The 17,052-nt window shown below is 42.7% G+C and overlaps 39 non-coding genes across 39 annotated transcripts; all 39 read right to left on the bottom strand.

Annotated features, from left to right (window-relative positions):
* Positions 1-47: 47 nt before the first annotated feature.
* Positions 48-120, bottom strand: trnaf-gaa. The gene has a single exon. It is a non-coding gene; the product is annotated as a tRNA-Phe (tRNA).
* Positions 121-357: 237 nt separating this feature from the next.
* Positions 358-430, bottom strand: trnaf-gaa. The gene has a single exon. It is a non-coding gene; the product is annotated as a tRNA-Phe (tRNA).
* Positions 431-1,286: 856 nt separating this feature from the next.
* trnaf-gaa lies at positions 1,287-1,359 on the bottom strand. Its single transcript has one exon. It is a non-coding gene; the product is annotated as a tRNA-Phe (tRNA).
* A 237-nt stretch (positions 1,360-1,596) lies between these two features.
* Positions 1,597-1,669, bottom strand: trnaf-gaa. The gene has a single exon. It is a non-coding gene; the product is annotated as a tRNA-Phe (tRNA).
* A 546-nt stretch (positions 1,670-2,215) lies between these two features.
* trnaf-gaa lies at positions 2,216-2,288 on the bottom strand. The gene has a single exon. It is a non-coding gene; the product is annotated as a tRNA-Phe (tRNA).
* A 237-nt stretch (positions 2,289-2,525) lies between these two features.
* On the bottom strand, positions 2,526-2,598 carry trnaf-gaa. The gene has a single exon. It is a non-coding gene; the product is annotated as a tRNA-Phe (tRNA).
* Positions 2,599-2,834: 236 nt separating this feature from the next.
* On the bottom strand, positions 2,835-2,907 carry trnaf-gaa. Its single transcript has one exon. It is a non-coding gene; the product is annotated as a tRNA-Phe (tRNA).
* Positions 2,908-3,144: 237 nt separating this feature from the next.
* trnaf-gaa lies at positions 3,145-3,217 on the bottom strand. Its single transcript has one exon. It is a non-coding gene; the product is annotated as a tRNA-Phe (tRNA).
* An 856-nt stretch (positions 3,218-4,073) lies between these two features.
* Positions 4,074-4,146, bottom strand: trnaf-gaa. The gene has a single exon. It is a non-coding gene; the product is annotated as a tRNA-Phe (tRNA).
* A 236-nt stretch (positions 4,147-4,382) lies between these two features.
* trnaf-gaa lies at positions 4,383-4,455 on the bottom strand. Its single transcript has one exon. It is a non-coding gene; the product is annotated as a tRNA-Phe (tRNA).
* A 237-nt stretch (positions 4,456-4,692) lies between these two features.
* Positions 4,693-4,765, bottom strand: trnaf-gaa. The gene has a single exon. It is a non-coding gene; the product is annotated as a tRNA-Phe (tRNA).
* A 547-nt stretch (positions 4,766-5,312) lies between these two features.
* Positions 5,313-5,385, bottom strand: trnaf-gaa. Its single transcript has one exon. It is a non-coding gene; the product is annotated as a tRNA-Phe (tRNA).
* Positions 5,386-5,621: 236 nt separating this feature from the next.
* Positions 5,622-5,694, bottom strand: trnaf-gaa. The gene has a single exon. It is a non-coding gene; the product is annotated as a tRNA-Phe (tRNA).
* A 236-nt stretch (positions 5,695-5,930) lies between these two features.
* On the bottom strand, positions 5,931-6,003 carry trnaf-gaa. Its single transcript has one exon. It is a non-coding gene; the product is annotated as a tRNA-Phe (tRNA).
* A 237-nt stretch (positions 6,004-6,240) lies between these two features.
* On the bottom strand, positions 6,241-6,313 carry trnaf-gaa. The gene has a single exon. It is a non-coding gene; the product is annotated as a tRNA-Phe (tRNA).
* An 856-nt stretch (positions 6,314-7,169) lies between these two features.
* trnaf-gaa lies at positions 7,170-7,242 on the bottom strand. Its single transcript has one exon. It is a non-coding gene; the product is annotated as a tRNA-Phe (tRNA).
* Positions 7,243-7,479: 237 nt separating this feature from the next.
* On the bottom strand, positions 7,480-7,552 carry trnaf-gaa. Its single transcript has one exon. It is a non-coding gene; the product is annotated as a tRNA-Phe (tRNA).
* A 237-nt stretch (positions 7,553-7,789) lies between these two features.
* On the bottom strand, positions 7,790-7,862 carry trnaf-gaa. Its single transcript has one exon. It is a non-coding gene; the product is annotated as a tRNA-Phe (tRNA).
* A 235-nt stretch (positions 7,863-8,097) lies between these two features.
* trnaf-gaa lies at positions 8,098-8,170 on the bottom strand. The gene has a single exon. It is a non-coding gene; the product is annotated as a tRNA-Phe (tRNA).
* Positions 8,171-8,407: 237 nt separating this feature from the next.
* On the bottom strand, positions 8,408-8,480 carry trnaf-gaa. Its single transcript has one exon. It is a non-coding gene; the product is annotated as a tRNA-Phe (tRNA).
* A 546-nt stretch (positions 8,481-9,026) lies between these two features.
* Positions 9,027-9,099, bottom strand: trnaf-gaa. Its single transcript has one exon. It is a non-coding gene; the product is annotated as a tRNA-Phe (tRNA).
* A 237-nt stretch (positions 9,100-9,336) lies between these two features.
* On the bottom strand, positions 9,337-9,409 carry trnaf-gaa. Its single transcript has one exon. It is a non-coding gene; the product is annotated as a tRNA-Phe (tRNA).
* Positions 9,410-9,646: 237 nt separating this feature from the next.
* Positions 9,647-9,719, bottom strand: trnaf-gaa. Its single transcript has one exon. It is a non-coding gene; the product is annotated as a tRNA-Phe (tRNA).
* Positions 9,720-9,955: 236 nt separating this feature from the next.
* Positions 9,956-10,028, bottom strand: trnaf-gaa. Its single transcript has one exon. It is a non-coding gene; the product is annotated as a tRNA-Phe (tRNA).
* A 237-nt stretch (positions 10,029-10,265) lies between these two features.
* Positions 10,266-10,338, bottom strand: trnaf-gaa. The gene has a single exon. It is a non-coding gene; the product is annotated as a tRNA-Phe (tRNA).
* Positions 10,339-10,884: 546 nt separating this feature from the next.
* trnaf-gaa lies at positions 10,885-10,957 on the bottom strand. Its single transcript has one exon. It is a non-coding gene; the product is annotated as a tRNA-Phe (tRNA).
* Positions 10,958-11,194: 237 nt separating this feature from the next.
* On the bottom strand, positions 11,195-11,267 carry trnaf-gaa. The gene has a single exon. It is a non-coding gene; the product is annotated as a tRNA-Phe (tRNA).
* A 237-nt stretch (positions 11,268-11,504) lies between these two features.
* On the bottom strand, positions 11,505-11,577 carry trnaf-gaa. The gene has a single exon. It is a non-coding gene; the product is annotated as a tRNA-Phe (tRNA).
* A 236-nt stretch (positions 11,578-11,813) lies between these two features.
* On the bottom strand, positions 11,814-11,886 carry trnaf-gaa. The gene has a single exon. It is a non-coding gene; the product is annotated as a tRNA-Phe (tRNA).
* Positions 11,887-12,123: 237 nt separating this feature from the next.
* On the bottom strand, positions 12,124-12,196 carry trnaf-gaa. The gene has a single exon. It is a non-coding gene; the product is annotated as a tRNA-Phe (tRNA).
* A 546-nt stretch (positions 12,197-12,742) lies between these two features.
* Positions 12,743-12,815, bottom strand: trnaf-gaa. The gene has a single exon. It is a non-coding gene; the product is annotated as a tRNA-Phe (tRNA).
* A 237-nt stretch (positions 12,816-13,052) lies between these two features.
* Positions 13,053-13,125, bottom strand: trnaf-gaa. Its single transcript has one exon. It is a non-coding gene; the product is annotated as a tRNA-Phe (tRNA).
* A 236-nt stretch (positions 13,126-13,361) lies between these two features.
* On the bottom strand, positions 13,362-13,434 carry trnaf-gaa. Its single transcript has one exon. It is a non-coding gene; the product is annotated as a tRNA-Phe (tRNA).
* A 237-nt stretch (positions 13,435-13,671) lies between these two features.
* Positions 13,672-13,744, bottom strand: trnaf-gaa. Its single transcript has one exon. It is a non-coding gene; the product is annotated as a tRNA-Phe (tRNA).
* Positions 13,745-15,218: 1,474 nt separating this feature from the next.
* Positions 15,219-15,291, bottom strand: trnaf-gaa. Its single transcript has one exon. It is a non-coding gene; the product is annotated as a tRNA-Phe (tRNA).
* Positions 15,292-15,528: 237 nt separating this feature from the next.
* Positions 15,529-15,601, bottom strand: trnaf-gaa. The gene has a single exon. It is a non-coding gene; the product is annotated as a tRNA-Phe (tRNA).
* Positions 15,602-16,147: 546 nt separating this feature from the next.
* Positions 16,148-16,220, bottom strand: trnaf-gaa. The gene has a single exon. It is a non-coding gene; the product is annotated as a tRNA-Phe (tRNA).
* A 237-nt stretch (positions 16,221-16,457) lies between these two features.
* trnaf-gaa lies at positions 16,458-16,530 on the bottom strand. The gene has a single exon. It is a non-coding gene; the product is annotated as a tRNA-Phe (tRNA).
* Positions 16,531-16,747: 217 nt separating this feature from the next.
* trnaf-gaa lies at positions 16,748-16,820 on the bottom strand. The gene has a single exon. It is a non-coding gene; the product is annotated as a tRNA-Phe (tRNA).
* Positions 16,821-17,052: the final 232 nt, after the last annotated feature.

Genomic DNA, 17,052 nt, shown 5'->3' with positions numbered 1-17,052 from the left:
TGGTTACCCTGGATTATTTTGGGCAAATTGTTCACATTAATAACTCTTGCCGAAACCCGGGATTGAACCAGGGACCTTCAGATCTTCAGTCTGACGCTCTCCCAGCTGAACTATTTCGGCCATGTCTTCTGTGCCAAACCGCACACCAATCGATTTTGGGACTTGCCAATGGGGCATAAGTAGAAAATATTGATAATGGATTGATGAAAGCTAGTTGTCTGATGACAGAAATGGATTACCTAATACAAGAAACGGCCCTATTGAGTATTAAGAGGCCTTATTGTTAATGCTCGTTCCCCAACCAATATTATAGTTATCCTAGATAACTTTGGGCAAACTGTTCACATTAATAACTCTTGCCGAAACCCGGGATTGAACCACGGACCTTCAGATCTTCAGTCTGACGCTCTCCCAGCTGAGCTATTTCGGCCATGTCTTCTGTGCCAAACCGCACACCAATCGATTTTGGGGCTTGCCAATGGGGCATAAGTTAGGATTAGTGATAATGGATTGATGAAAGCTAGTTGTCTGATGACAGAAATGGTTTACCTAAAACAAGAAAAGGTCCTATTGAATATTAAGAGGCCTTATTGTTAATGCTCTACCCCAACCAATATTATAGTTACGCTAGATTATTTTGGGCAAATTGTTCACATTAATAACTCTTGCCTAAACCCGGGATTGAACCAGGGACCTTCAGATCTTCAGTCTGACGCTCTCACAGCTGAGCTATTTCTGCCATGTCTTCTGTGCCAAACCGCACACCAATCGATTTTGGGGCTTGCCAATGGGGCATAAGTTAAGATTAGCGCTAATTGAGTGATGAAAGCTAGTTGTTTGATGACAGGAAAGATTTTGCTAAAACAGGAAAGCGTTGTGTTGAATATAACGAGGCCTTATTGGTAATGCTCGACCTCAACCAATTTTTCAGTTAACTTAGATTTCTTTGGGGCAAACTGTTCACATTAATTACATTTGCCGAAACCCGCGATTGAACCAGGGACCTTGAGATCTTCAGTCTTACGCTCTCCCAGCTGAGCTATTTCGGCCATGTCTTCTGTGCCAAACCGCACACCAATCGATTTTGGGGCTTGCCAATGGGGCATAAGTTAAGATTAGCGCTAATGGAGTGATGAAAGCTAGTTGTCTGATGACAGAAATGGTTTACCTAACACAAGAAACGGCCCTATTGAGTATTAAGAGGCCTTATTGTTAATGCTCGTTCCCCAACCAATATTATGGTTACCCTGGATTATTTTGGGCAAATTGTTCACATTAATAACTCTTGCCGAAACCCGGGATTGAACCAGGGACCTTCAGATCTTCAGTCTGACGCTCTCCCAGCTGAGCTATTTCGGCCATGTCTTCTGTGCCAAACCGCACACCAATCGATTTTGGGGCTTGCCAATGGGGCATAAGTAGAAAATATTGATAATGGATTGATGAAAGCTAGTTGTCTGAGGACAGAAATGGATTACCTAATACAAGAAACGGCCCTATTGAGTATTAAGAGGCCTTATTGTTAATGCTCGTTCCCCAACCAATATTATAGTTATCCTAGATAACTTTGGGCAAACTGTTCACATTAATAACTCTTGCCGAAACCCGGGATTGAACCAGGGACCTTCAGATCTTCAGTCTGACGCTCTCCCAGCTGAGCTATTTCGGCCATGTCTTCTGTGCCAAACCGCACACCAATCGATTTTGGGGCTTGCCAATGGGGCATAAGTTAGGATTAGTGATAATGGATTGATGAAAGCTAGTTGTCTGATGACAGAAATGGTTTACCTAAAACAAGAAAAGGTCCTATTGAATATTAAGAGGCCTTATTGTTAATGCTCTACCCCAACCAATATTATAGTTACCCTGGAATATTTTGGGCAAATTGTTCACATAAATAACGCTTGCCGAAACCCGGGATTGAACCAGGGACCTTCAGATCTTCAGTCTGACGATCTCCCAGCTGAGCTATTTCGGCCATATCTTCTGTGCCAAACCGCACACCAATCGATTTTGGGGCTTGCCAATGGGGCATAAGTTAGGATTAGTGATAATGGAGTGATGAAAGCTAGTTGTCTGATGACAGAAATGGATTACCTAATACAAGAAACGGCCCTATTGAGTATTAAGAGGCCTTATTGTTAATGCTCATTCCCCAACCAATATTATAGTTATCCTAGATAACTTTGGGCAAACTGTTCACATTAATAACTCTTGCCGAAACCCGGGATTGAACCAGGGACCTTCAGATCTTCAGTCTGACGCTCTCCCAGCTGAGCTATTTCGGCCATATCTTCTGTGCCAAACCGCACACCAATCGATTTTGGGGCTTGCCAATGGGGCATAAGTTAGGATTAGTGATAATGGAGTGATGAAAGCTAGTTGTCTGATGACAGGAAAGATTTTACTAAAACAGGAAAGCGTTGTGTTGAATATAACGAGGCCTTATCGGTAGTGCTCGACCTCAACCAATATTATAGTTAACTTAGATGTCTTTGGGGCAAACTGTTCACATTAATTACATTTGCCGAAACCCGGGATTGAACCAGGGACCTTCAGATCTTCAGTCTGACGCTCTCCCAGCTGAGCTATTTCGGCCATGTCTTCTGTGCCAAACCGCACACCAATCAATTTTGGGGCTTGCCAATGGGCATAAGTAGAAAATATTGATAATGGATTGATGAAAGCTAGTTGTCTGAGGACAGAAATGGTTTACCTAACACAAGAAACGGCCCTATTGAGTATTAAGAGGCCTTATTGTTAATGCTCATTCCCCAACCAATATTATGGTTACCCTGGATTATTTTGGGCAAATTGTTCACATTAATAACTCTTGCCGAAACCCGGGATTGAACCAGGGACCTTCAGATCTTCAGTCTGACGCTCTCCCAGCTGAACTATTTCGGCCATGTCTTCTGTGCCAAACCGCACACCAATCGATTTTGGGACTTGCCAATGGGGCATAAGTAGAAAATATTGATAATGGATTGATGAAAGCTAGTTGTCTGATGACAGAAATGGATTACCTAATACAAGAAACGGCCCTATTGAGTATTAAGAGGCCTTATTGTTAATGCTCGTTCCCCAACCAATATTATAGTTATCCTAGATAACTTTGGGCAAACTGTTCACATTAATAACTCTTGCCGAAACCCGGGATTGAACCACGGACCTTCAGATCTTCAGTCTGACGCTCTCCCAGCTGAGCTATTTCGGCCATGTCTTCTGTGCCAAACCGCACACCAATCGATTTTGGGGCTTGCCAATGGGGCATAAGTTAGGATTAGTGATAATGGATTGATGAAAGCTAGTTGTCTGATGACAGAAATGGTTTACCTAAAACTAGAAAAGGTCCTATTGAATATTAAGAGGCCTTATTGTTAATGCTCTACCCCAACCAATATTATAGTTACCCTGGAATATTTTGGGCAAATTGTTCACATTAATAACTCTTGCCGAAACCCGGGATTGAACCAGGGACCTTCAGATCTTCAGTCTGACGATCTCCCAGCTGAGCTATTTCGGCCATATCTTCTGTGCCAAACCGCACACCAATCGATTTTGGGGCTTGCCAATGGGGCATAAGTTAGGATTAGTGATAATGGAGTGATGAAAGCTAGTTGTCTGATGACAGAAATGGATTACCTAATACAAGAAACGGCCCTATTGAGTATTAAGAGGCCTTATTGTTAATGCTCGTTCCCCAACCAATATTATAGTTATCCTAGATAACTTTGGGCAAACTGTTCACATTAATAACTCTTGCCGAAACCTGGGATTGAACCAGGGACCTTCAGATCTTCCGTCTGACGCTCTCCCAGCTGAGCTATTTCGGCCATACCTTCTGTGCCAAACCGCACACCAATCGATTTTGGGGCTTGCCAATGGGGCATAAGTTAGGATTAGTGATAATGGAGTGATGAAAGCTAGTTGTCTGATGACAGGAAAGATTTTACTAAAACAGGAAAGCGTTGTGTTGAATATAACGAGGCCTTATCGGTAATGCTTGACCTCAACCAATATTATAGTTAACTTAGATGTCTTTGGGGCAAACTGTTCACATTAATTACATTTGCCGAAACCCGGGATTGAACCAGGGACCTTCAGATCTTCAGTCTGACGCTCTCCCAGCTGAGCTATTTCGGCCATGTCTTCTGTGCCAAACCGCACACCAATCAATTTTGGGGCTTGCCAATGGGCATAAGTAGAAAATATTGATAATGGATTGATGAAAGCTAGTTGTCTGAGGACAGAAATGGTTTACCTAACACAAGAAACGGCCCTATTGAGTATTAAGAGGCCTTATTGTTAATGCTCGTTCCCCAACCAATATTATGGTTACCCTGGATTATTTTGGGCAAATTGTTCACATTAATAACTCTTGCCGAAACCCGGGATTGAACCAGGGACCTTCAGATCTTCAGTCTGACGCTCTCCCAGCTGAACTATTTCGGCCATGTCTTCTGTGCCAAACCGCACACCAATCGATTTTGGGACTTGCCAATGGGGCATAAGTAGAAAATATTGATAATGGATTGATGAAAGCTAGTTGTCTGATGACAGAAATGGATTACCTAATACAAGAAACGGCCCTATTGAGTATTAAGAGGCCTTATTGTTAATGCTCGTTCCCCAACCAATATTATAGTTATCCTAGATAACTTTGGGCAAACTGTTCACATTAATAACTCTTGCCGAAACCCGGGATTGAACCAGGGACCTTCAGATCTTCAGTCTGACGCTCTCCCAGCTGAGCTATTTCGGCCATGTCTTCTGTGCCAAACCGCACACCAATCGATTTTGGGGCTTGCCAATGGGGCATAAGTAGAAAATATTGATAATGGATTGATGAAAGCTAGTTGTCTGATGACAGAAATGGATTACCTAATACAAGAAACGGCCCTATTGAGTATTAAGAGGCCTTATTGTTAATGCTCGTTCCCCAACCAATATTATAGTTATCCTAGATAACTTTGGGCAAACTGTTCACATTAATAACTCTTGCCGAAACCCGGGATTGAACCAGGGACCTTCAAATCTTCAGTCTGACGCTCTCCCAGCTGAACTATTTCGGCCATGTCTTCTGTGCCAAACCGCACACCAATCGATTTTGGGGCTTGCCAATGGGGCATAAGTAGAAAATATTGATAATGGATTGATGAAAGCTAGTTGTCTGATGACAGAAATGGATTACCTAATACAAGAAACGGCCCTATTGAGTATTAAGAGGCCTTATTGTTAATGCTCGTTCCCCAACCAATATTATAGTTATCCTAGATAACTTTGGGCAAACTGTTCACATTAATAACGCTTGCCGAAACCCGGGATTGAACCAGGGACCTTCAGATCTTCAGTCTGACGCTCTCCCAGCTGAGCTATTTCGGCCATGTCTTCTGTGCCAAACCGCACACCAATCGATTTTGGGGCTTGCCAATGGGGCATAAGTTAGGATTAGTGATAATGGATTGATGAAAGCTAGTTGTCTGATGACAGAAATGGTTTACCTAAAACAAGAAAAGGTCCTATTGAATATTAAGAGGCCTTATTGTTAATACTCTACCCCAACCAATATTATAGTTACCCTGGATTATTTTGGGCAAATTGTTCACATTAATTACATTTGCCGAAACCCGGGATTGAACCAGGGACCTTCAGATCTTCAGTCTGACGCTCTCCCAGCTGAGCTATTTCGGCCATGTCTTCTGTGCCAAACCGCACACCAATCGATTTTGGGGCTTGCCAATGGGGCATAAGTTAAGATTAGCGCTAATGGAGTAATGAAAGCTAGTTGTCTGATGACAGGAAAGATTTTGCTAAAACAGGAAAGCGTTGTGTTGAATATAACGAGGCCTTATTGGTAATGCTCGACCTCAACCAATTTTTCAGTTAACTTGGATGTTTTTGGGCAAACAGTTGACATTAATTACATTTGCCGAAACCCGGGATTGAACCAGGGACCTTCAGATCTTCAGTCTGACGCTCTCCCAGCTGAACTATTTCGGCCATGTCTTCTGTGCCAAACCGCACACCAATCGATTTTGGGGCTTGCCAATGGGGCATAAGTTAGGATTAGTGATAATGGATTGATGAAAGCTAGTTGTCTGATGACAGAAATGGTTAACCTAAAACTAGAAAAGGTCCTATTGAATATTAAGAGGCCTTATTGTTAATGCTCGTTCCCCAACCAATATTATAGTTATCCTGGATTATTTTGGGCAAATTGTTCACATTAATAACTCTTGCCGAAACCCGGGATTGAACCAGGGACCTTCAGATCTTCAGTCTGACGCTCTCCCAGCTGAGCTATTCCGGCCATGTCTTCTGTGCCAAACCGCACACCAATCGATTTTGGGGCTTGCCAATGGGGCATAAGTTAGGATTAGTGATAATGGATTGATGAAAGCTAGTTGTCTGATGACAGAAATGGTTTACCTAAAACAAGAAAAGGTCCTATTGAATATTAAGAGGCCTTATTGTTAATGCTCTACCCCAACCAATATTATAGTTACGCTAGATTATTTTGGGCAAATTGTTCACATTAATAACTCTTGCCTAAACCCGGGATTGAACCAGGGACCTTCAGATCTTCAGTCTGACGCTCTCCCAGCTGAGCTATTTCTGCCATGTCTTCTGTGCCAAACCGCACACCAATCGATTTTGGGGCTTGCCAATGGGGCATAAGTTAAGATTAGCGCTAATTGAGTGATGAAAGCTAGTTGTTTGATGACAGGAAAGATTTTGCTAAAACAGGAAAGTGTTGTGTTGAATATAACGAGGCCTTATTGGTAATGCTCGACCTCAACCAATTTTTCAGTTAACTTAGATTTCTTTGGGGCAAACTGTTCACATTAATTACATTTGCCGAAACCCGCGATTGAACCAGGGACCTTGAGATCTTCAGTCTTACGCTCTCCCAGCTGAGCTATTTCGGCCATGTCTTCTGTGCCAAACCGCACACCAATCGATTTTGGGGCTTGCCAATGGGGCATAAGTTAAGATTAGCGCTAATGGAGTGATGAAAGCTAGTTGTCTGATGACAGAAATGGTTTACCTAACACAAGAAACGGCCCTATTGAGTATTAAGAGGCCTTATTGTTAATGCTCGTTCCCCAACCAATATTATGGTTACCCTGGATTATTTTGGGCAAATTGTTCACATTAATAACTCTTGCCGAAACCTGGGATTGAACCAGGGACCTTCAGATCTTCAGTCTGACGATCTCCCAGCTGAGCTATTTCGGCCATATCTTCTGTGCCAAACCGCACACCAATCGATTTTGGGGCTTGCCAATGGGGCATAAGTTAGGATTAGTGATAATGGAGTGATGAAAGCTAGTTGTCTGATGACAGAAATGGATTACCTAATACAAGAAACGGCCCTATTGAGTATTAAGAGGCCTTATTGTTAATGCTCATTCCCCAACCAATATTATAGTTATCCTAGATAACTTTGGGCAAACTGTTCACATTAATAACTCTTGCCGAAACCCGGGATTGAACCAGGGACCTTCAGATCTTCAGTCTGACGCTCTCCCAGCTGAGCTATTTCGGCCATATCTTCTGTGCCAAACCGCACACCAATCGATTTTGGGGCTTGCCAATGGGGCATAAGTTAGGATTAGTGATAATGGAGTGATGAAAGCTAGTTGTCTGATGACAGGAAAGATTTTACTAAAACAGGAAAGCGTTGTGTTGAATATAACGAGGCCTTATCGGTAGTGCTCGACCTCAACCAATATTATAGTTAACTTAGATGTCTTTGGGGCAAACTGTTCACATTAATTACATTTGCCGAAACCCGGGATTGAACCAGGGACCTTCAGATCTTCAGTCTGACGCTCTCCCAGCTGAGCTATTTCGGCCATGTCTTCTGTGCCAAACCGCACACCAATCAATTTTGGGGCTTGCCAATGGGCATAAGTAGAAAATATTGATAATGGATTGATGAAAGCTAGTTGTCTGAGGACAGAAATGGTTTACCTAACACAAGAAACGGCCCTATTGAGTATTAAGAGGCCTTATTGTTAATGCTCATTCCCCAACCAATATTATGGTTACCCTGGATTATTTGGGCAAATTGTTCACATTAATAACTCTTGCCGAAACCCGGGATTGAACCAGGGACCTTCAGATCTTCAGTCTGACGCTCTCCCAGCTGAACTATTTCGGCCATGTCTTCTGTGCCAAACCGCACACCAATCGATTTTGGGACTTGCCAATGGGGCATAAGTAGAAAATATTGATAATGGATTGATGAAAGCTAGTTGTCTGATGACAGAAATGGATTACCTAATACAAGAAACGGCCCTATTGAGTATTAAGAGGCCTTATTGTTAATGCTCGTTCCCCAACCAATATTATAGTTATCCTAGATAACTTTGGGCAAACTGTTCACATTAATAACTCTTGCCGAAACCCGGGATTGAACCACGGACCTTCAGATCTTCAGTCTGACGCTCTCCCAGCTGAGCTATTTCGGCCATGTCTTCTGTGCCAAACCGCACACCAATCGATTTTGGGGCTTGCCAATGGGGCATAAGTTAGGATTAGTGATAATGGATTGATGAAAGCTAGTTGTCTGATGACAGAAATGGTTTACCTAAAACTAGAAAAGGTCCTATTGAATATTAAGAGGCCTTATTGTTAATGCTCTACCCCAACCAATATTATAGTTATCCTGGATTAATTTGGGCAAATTGTTCACATTAATAACTCTTGCCGAAACCCGGGATTGAACCAGGGACCTTCAGGTCTTCAGTCTGACGCTCTCCTAGCTGAGCTATTTCGGCCATGTCTTCTGTGCCAAACCGCACACCAATCGATTTTGGGGCTTGCCAATGGGGCATAAGTTAGGATTAGTGATAATGGAGTGATGAAAGCTAGTTGTCTGATGACAGAAATGGATTACCTAATACAAGAAACGGCCCTATTGAGTATTAAGAGGCCTTATTGTTAATGCTCGTTCCCCAACCAATATTATAGTTATCCTAGATAACTTTGGGCAAACTGTTCACATTAATAACTCTTGCCGAAACCCGGGATTGAACCAGGGACCTTCAGATCTTCAGTCTGACGCTCTCCCAGCTGAGCTATTTCGGCCATATCTTCTGTGCCAAACCGCACACCAATCGATTTTGGGGCTTGCCAATGGGGCATAAGTTAGGATTAGTGATAATGGAGTGATGAAAGCTAGTTGTCTGATGACAGAAATGGATTACCTAATACAAGAAACGGCCCTATTGAGTATTAAGAGGCCTTATTGTTAATGCTCATTCCCCAACCAATATTATAGTTATCCTAGATAACTTTGGGCAAACTGTTCACATTAATAACTCTTGCCGAAACCCGGGATTGAACCAGGGACCTTCAGATCTTCAGTCTGACGCTCTCCCAGCTGAGCTATTTCGGCCATATCTTCTGTGCCAAACCGCACACCAATCGATTTTGGGGCTTGCCAATGGGGCATAAGTTAGGATTAGTGATAATGGAGTGATGAAAGCTAGTTGTCTGATGACAGGAAAGATTTTACTAAAACAGGAAAGCGTTGTGTTGAATATAACGAGGCCTTATCGGTAGTGCTCGACCTCAACCAATATTATAGTTAACTTAGATGTCTTTGGGGCAAACTGTTCACATTAATTACATTTGCCGAAACCCGGGATTGAACCAGGGACCTTCAGATCTTCAGTCTGACGCTCTCCCAGCTGAGCTATTTCGGCCATGTCTTCTGTGCCAAACCGCACACCAATCAATTTTGGGGCTTGCCAATGGGCATAAGTAGAAAATATTGATAATGGATTGATGAAAGCTAGTTGTCTGAGGACAGAAATGGTTTACCTAACACAAGAAACGGCCCTATTGAGTATTAAGAGGCCTTATTGTTAATGCTCATTCCCCAACCAATATTATGGTTACCCTGGATTATTTTGGGCAAATTGTTCACATTAATAACTCTTGCCGAAACCCGGGATTGAACCAGGGACCTTCAGATCTTCAGTCTGACGCTCTCCCAGCTGAACTATTTCGGCCATGTCTTCTGTGCCAAACCGCACACCAATCGATTTTGGGACTTGCCAATGGGGCATAAGTAGAAAATATTGATAATGGATTGATGAAAGCTAGTTGTCTGATGACAGAAATGGATTACCTAATACAAGAAACGGCCCTATTGAGTATTAAGAGGCCTTATTGTTAATGCTCGTTCCCCAACCAATATTATAGTTATCCTAGATAACTTTGGGCAAACTGTTCACATTAATAACTCTTGCCGAAACCCGGGATTGAACCACGGACCTTCAGATCTTCAGTCTGACGCTCTCCCAGCTGAGCTATTTCGGCCATGTCTTCTGTGCCAAACCGCACACCAATCGATTTTGGGGCTTGCCAATGGGGCATAAGTTAGGATTAGTGATAATGGATTGATGAAAGCTAGTTGTCTGATGACAGAAATGGTTTACCTAAAACTAGAAAAGGTCCTATTGAATATTAAGAGGCCTTATTGTTAATGCTCTACCCCAACCAATATTATAGTTATCCTGGATTAATTTGGGCAAATTGTTCACATTAATAACTCTTGCCGAAACCCGGGATTGAACCAGGGACCTTCAGGTCTTCAGTCTGACGCTCTCCTAGCTGAGCTATTTCGGCCATGTCTTCTGTGCCAAACCGCACACCAATCGATTTTGGGGCTTGCCAATGGGGCATAAGTTAGGATTAGTGATAATGGAGTGATGAAAGCTAGTTGTCTGATGACAGAAATGGATTACCTAATACAAGAAACGGCCCTATTGAGTATTAAGAGGCCTTATTGTTAATGCTCGTTCCCCAACCAATATTATAGTTATCCTAGATAACTTTGGGCAAACTGTTCACATTAATAACTCTTGCCGAAACCCGGGATTGAACCAGGGACCTTCAGATCTTCAGTCTGACGCTCTCCCAGCTGAGCTATTTCGGCCATATCTTCTGTGCCAAACCGCACACCAATCGATTTTGGGGCTTGCCAATGGGGCATAAGTTAGGATTAGTGATAATGGAGTGATGAAAGCTAGTTGTCTGATGACAGAAATGGATTACCTAATACAAGAAACGGCCCTATTGAGTATTAAGAGGCCTTATTGTTAATGCTCATTCCCCAACCAATATTATAGTTATCCTAGATAACTTTGGGCAAACTGTTCACATTAATAACTCTTGCCGAAACCCGGGATTGAACCAGGGACCTTCAGATCTTCAGTCTGACGCTCTCCCAGCTGAGCTATTTCGGCCATATCTTCTGTGCCAAACCGCACACCAATCGATTTTGGGGCTTGCCAATGGGGCATAAGTTAGGATTAGTGATAATGGAGTGATGAAAGCTAGTTGTCTGATGACAGGAAAGATTTTACTAAAACAGGAAAGCGTTGTGTTGAATATAACGAGGCCTTATCGGTAGTGCTCGACCTCAACCAATATTATAGTTAACTTAGATGTCTTTGGGGCAAACTGTTCACATTAATTACATTTGCCGAAACCCGGGATTGAACCAGGGACCTTCAGATCTTCAGTCTGACGCTCTCCCCGCTGAGCTATTTCGGCCATGTCTTCTGTGCCAAACCGCACACCAATCAATTTTGGGGCTTGCCAATGGGCATAAGTAGAAAATATTGATAATGGATTGATGAAAGCTAGTTGTCTGAGGACAGAAATGGTTTACCTAACACAAGAAACGGCCCTATTGAGTATTAAGAGGCCTTATTGTTAATGCTCATTCCCCAACCAATATTATGGTTACCCTGGATTATTTTGGGCAAATTGTTCACATTAATAACTCTTGCCGAAACCCGGGATTGAACCAGGGACCTTCAGATCTTCAGTCTGACGCTCTCCCAGCTGAACTATTTCGGCCATGTCTTCTGTGCCAAACCGCACACCAATCGATTTTGGGACTTGCCAATGGGGCATAAGTAGAAAATATTGATAATGGATTGATGAAAGCTAGTTGTCTGATGACAGAAATGGATTACCTAATACAAGAAACGGCCCTATTGAGTATTAAGAGGCCTTATTGTTAATGCTCGTTCCCCAACCAATATTATAGTTATCCTAGATAACTTTGGGCAAACTGTTCACATTAATAACTCTTGCCGAAACCCGGGATTGAACCACGGACCTTCAGATCTTCAGTCTGACGCTCTCCCAGCTGAGCTATTTCGGCCATGTCTTCTGTGCCAAACCGCACACCAATCGATTTTGGGGCTTGCCAATGGGGCATAAGTTAGGATTAGTGATAATGGATTGATGAAAGCTAGTTGTCTGATGACAGAAATGGTTTACCTAAAACTAGAAAAGGTCCTATTGAATATTAAGAGGCCTTATTGTTAATGCTCTACCCCAACCAATATTATAGTTATCCTGGATTAATTTGGGCAAATTGTTCACATTAATAACTCTTGCCGAAACCCGGGATTGAACCAGGGACCTTCAGGTCTTCAGTCTGACGCTCTCCTAGCTGAGCTATTTCGGCCATGTCTTCTGTGCCAAACCGCACACCAATCGATTTTGGGGCTTGCCAATGGGGCATAAGTTAGGATTAGTGATAATGGAGTGATGAAAGCTAGTTGTCTGATGACAGAAATGGATTACCTAATACAAGAAACGGCCCTATTGAGTATTAAGAGGCCTTATTGTTAATGCTCGTTCCCCAACCAATATTATAGTTATCCTAGATAACTTTGGGCAAACTGTTCACATTAATAACTCTTGCCGAAACCCGGGATTGAACCAGGGACCTTCAGATCTTCAGTCTGACGCTCTCCCAGCTGAGCTATTTCGGCCATATCTTCTGTGCCAAACCGCACACCAATCGATTTTGGGGCTTGCCAATGGGGCATAAGTTAGGATTAGTGATAATGGAGTGATGAAAGCTAGTTGTCTGATGACAGGAAAGATTTTACTAAAACAGGAAAGCGTTGTGTTGAATATAACGAGGCCTTATCGGTAATGCTCGACCTCAACCAATATTATAGTTAACTTAGATGTCTTTGGGGCAAACTGTTCACATTAATTACATTTGCCGAAACCCGGGATTGAACCAGGGACCTTCAGATCTTCAGTCTGACGCTCTCCCAGCTGAGCTATTTCGGCCATGTCTTCTGTGCCAAACCGCACACCAATCAATTTTGGGGCTTGCCAATGGGCATAAGTAGAAAATATTGATAATGGATTGATGAAAGCTAGTTGTCTGAGGACAGAAATGGTTTACCTAACACAAGAAACGGCCCTATTGAGTATTAAGAGGCCTTATTGTTAATGCTCATTCCCCAACCAATATTATGGTTACCCTGGATTATTTTGGGCAAATTGTTCACATTAATAACTCTTGCCGAAACCCGGGATTGAACCAGGGACCTTCAGATCTTCAGTCTGACGCTCTCCCAGCTGAACTATTTCGGCCATGTCTTCTGTGCCAAACCGCACACCAATCGATTTTGGGACTTGCCAATGGGGCATAAGTAGAAAATATTGATAATGGATTGATGAAAGCTAGTTGTCTGATGACAGAAATGGATTACCTAATACAAGAAACGGCCCTATTGAGTATTAAGAGGCCTTATTGTTAATGCTCGTTCCCCAACCAATATTATAGTTATCCTAGATAACTTTGGGCAAACTGTTCACATTAATAACTCTTGCCGAAACCCGGGATTGAACCACGGACCTTCAGATCTTCAGTCTGACGCTCTCCCAGCTGAGCTATTTCGGCCATGTCTTCTGTGCCAAACCGCACACCAATCGATTTTGGGGCTTGCCAATGGGGCATAAGTTAGGATTAGTGATAATGGATTGATGAAAGCTAGTTGTCTGATGACAGAAATGGTTTACCTAAAACTAGAAAAGGTCCTATTGAATATTAAGAGGCCTTATTGTTAATGCTCTACCCCAACCAATATTATAGTTATCCTGGATTATTTTGGGCAAATTGTTCACATTAATAACTCTTGCCGAAACCCGGGATTGAACCAGGGACCTTCAGGTCTTCAGTCTGACGCTCTCCTAGCTGAGCTATTTCGGCCATGTCTTCTGTGCCAAACCGCACACCAATCGATTTTGGGGCTTGCCAATGGGGCATAAGTTAGGATTAGTGATAATGGATTGATGAAAGCTAGTTGTCTGATGACAGAAATGGTTTACCTAAAACAAGAAAAGGTCCTATTGAATATTAAGAGGCCTTATTGTTAATACTCTACCCCAACCAATATTATAGTTACCCTGGATTATTTTGGGCAAATTGTTCACATTAATAACTCTTGCCGAAACCCGGGATTGAACCAGGGACCTTCAGATCTTCAGTCTGACGATCTCCCAGCTGAGCTATTTCGGCCATATCTGCTGTGCCAAACCGCACACCAATCGATTTTGGGGCTTGCCAATGGGGCATAAGTTAGGATTAGTGATAATGGAGTGATGAAAGCTAGTTGTCTGATGACAGAAATGGATTACCTAATACAAGAAAAGGTCCTATTGAATATTAAGAGGCCTTATTGTTAATGCTCTACCCCAACCAATATTATAGTTACGCTAGATTATTTTGGGCAAATTGTTCACATTAATAACTCTTGCCGAAACCCGGGATTGAACCAGGGACCTTCAGATCTTCAGTCTGACGATCTCCCAGCTGAGCTATTTCGGCCATGTCTTCTGTGCCAAACCGCACACCAATCGATTTTGGGGCTTGCCAATGGGGCATAAGTTAAGATTAGCGCTAATTGAGTGATGAAAGCTAGTTGTTTGATGACAGGAAAGATTTTGCTAAAACAGGAAAGCGTTGTGTTGAATATAACGAGGCCTTATTGGTAATGCTCGACCTCAACCAATTTTTCAGTTAACTTAGATTTCTTTGGGGCAAACTGTTCACATTAATTACATTTGCCGAAACCCGCGATTGAACCAGGGACCTTGAGATCTTCAGTCTTACGCTCTCCCAGCTGAGCTATTTCGGCCATGTCTTCTGTGCCAAACCGCACACCAATCGATTTTGGGGCTTGCCAATGGGGCATAAGTTAAGATTAGCGCTAATGGAGTGATGAAAGCTAGTTGTCTGATGACAGAAATGGTTTACCTAACACAAGAAACGGCCCTATTGAGTATTAAGAGGCCTTATTGTTAATGCTCGTTCCCCAACCAATATTATGGTTACCCTGGATTATTTTGGGCAAATTGTTCACATTAATAACTCTTGCCGAAACCCGGGATTGAACCAGGGACCTTCAGATCTTCAGTCTGACGCTCTCCCAGCTGAGCTATTTCGGCCATATCTTCTGTGCCAAACCGCACACCAATCGATTTTGGGGCTTGCCAATGGGGCATAAGTAGAAAATATTGATAATGGATTGATGAAAGCTAGTTGTCTGAGGACAGAAATTGATTACCTAATACAAGAAACGGCCCTATTGAGTATTAAGAGGCCTTATTGTTAATGCTCGTTCCCCAACCAATATTATAGTTATCCTAGATAACTTTGGGCAAACTGTTCACATTAATAACTCTTGCCGAAACCCGGGATTGAACCAGGGACCTTCAGATCTTCAGTCTGACGCTCTCCCAGCTGAGCTATTTCGGCCATGTCTTCTGTGCCAAACCGCACACCAATCGATTTTGGGGCTTGCCAATGGGGCATAAGTTAGGATTAGTGATAATGGATTGATGAAAGCTAGTTGTCTGATGACAGAAATGGTTTACCTAAAACAAGAAAAGGTCCTATTGAATATTAAGAGGCCTTATTGTTAATGCTCTACCCCAACCAATATTATAGTTACCCTGGATTATTTTGGGCAAATTGTTCACATTAATAACTCTTGCCGAAACCCGGGATTGAACCAGGGACCTTCAGATCTTCAGTCTGACGATCTCCCAGCTGAGCTATTTCGGCCATATCTTCTGTGCCAAACCGCACACCAATCGATTTTGGGGCTTGCCAATGGGGCATAAGTTAGGATTAGTGATAATGGAGTGATGAAAGCTAGTTGTCTGAGGACAGAAATGGATTACCTAATACAAGAAACGGCCCTATTGAGTATTAAGAGGCCTTATTGTTAATGCTCGTTCCCCAACCAATATTATAGTTATCCTAGATAACTTTGGGCAAACTGTTCACATTAATAACTCTTGCCGAAACCCGGGATTGAACCAGGGACCTTCAGATCTTCAGTCTGACGCTCTCCCAGCTGAGCTATTTCGGCCATATCTTCTGTGCCAAACCGCACACCAATCGATTTTGGGGCTTGCCAATGGGGCATAAGTTAGGATTAGTGATAATGGAGTGATGAAAGCTAGTTGTCTGATGACAGGAAAGATTTTACTAAAACAGGAAAGCGTTGTGTTGAATATAACGAGGCCTTATCGGTAATGCTCGACCTCAACCAATATTATAGTTAACTTAGATGTCTTTGGGGCAAACTGTTCACATTAATTACATTTGCCGAAACCCGGGATTGAACCAGGGACCTTCAGATCTTCAGTCTGACGCTCTCCCAGCTGAGCTATTTCGGCCATGTCTTCTGTGCCAAACCGCACACCAATCGATTTTGGGGCTTGCCAATGGGGCATAAGTTAAGATTAGCGCTAATGGAGTGATGAAAGCTAGTTGTCTGATGACAGAAATGGTTTACCTAACACAAGAAACGGCCCTATTGATAATGCTCGTTCCCCAACCAATATTATGGTTAACCTGGATTATTTTGGGCAAATTGTTCACATTAATAACTCTTGCCGAAACCCGGGATTGAACCAGGGACCTTCAGATCTTCAGTCTGACGCTCTCCCAGCTGAGCTATTTCGGCCATGTCTTCTGTGCCAAACCGCACACCAATCGATTTTGGGGCTTGCCAATGGGGCATAAGTTAAGATTAGCGCTAATGGAGTGATGAAAGCTAGTTGTCTGATGACAGAAATGGTTTACCTAACACAAGAAACGGCCCTATTGATAATGCTCGTTCCCCAACCAATATTATGGCTAATTGAGTGATGAAAGCTAGTTGTTTGATGACAGGAAAGATTTTGCTAAAACAGGAA

This window comes from Xiphophorus maculatus, chromosome 23 (assembly GCF_002775205.1).
Source record: "Xiphophorus maculatus strain JP 163 A chromosome 23, X_maculatus-5.0-male, whole genome shotgun sequence".
Taxonomy (NCBI): domain Eukaryota; kingdom Metazoa; phylum Chordata; class Actinopteri; order Cyprinodontiformes; family Poeciliidae; genus Xiphophorus; species Xiphophorus maculatus.
Note: the sequence above shows the minus strand (reverse complement) of the source record. Positions and strands in the feature narration are given on the sequence as shown.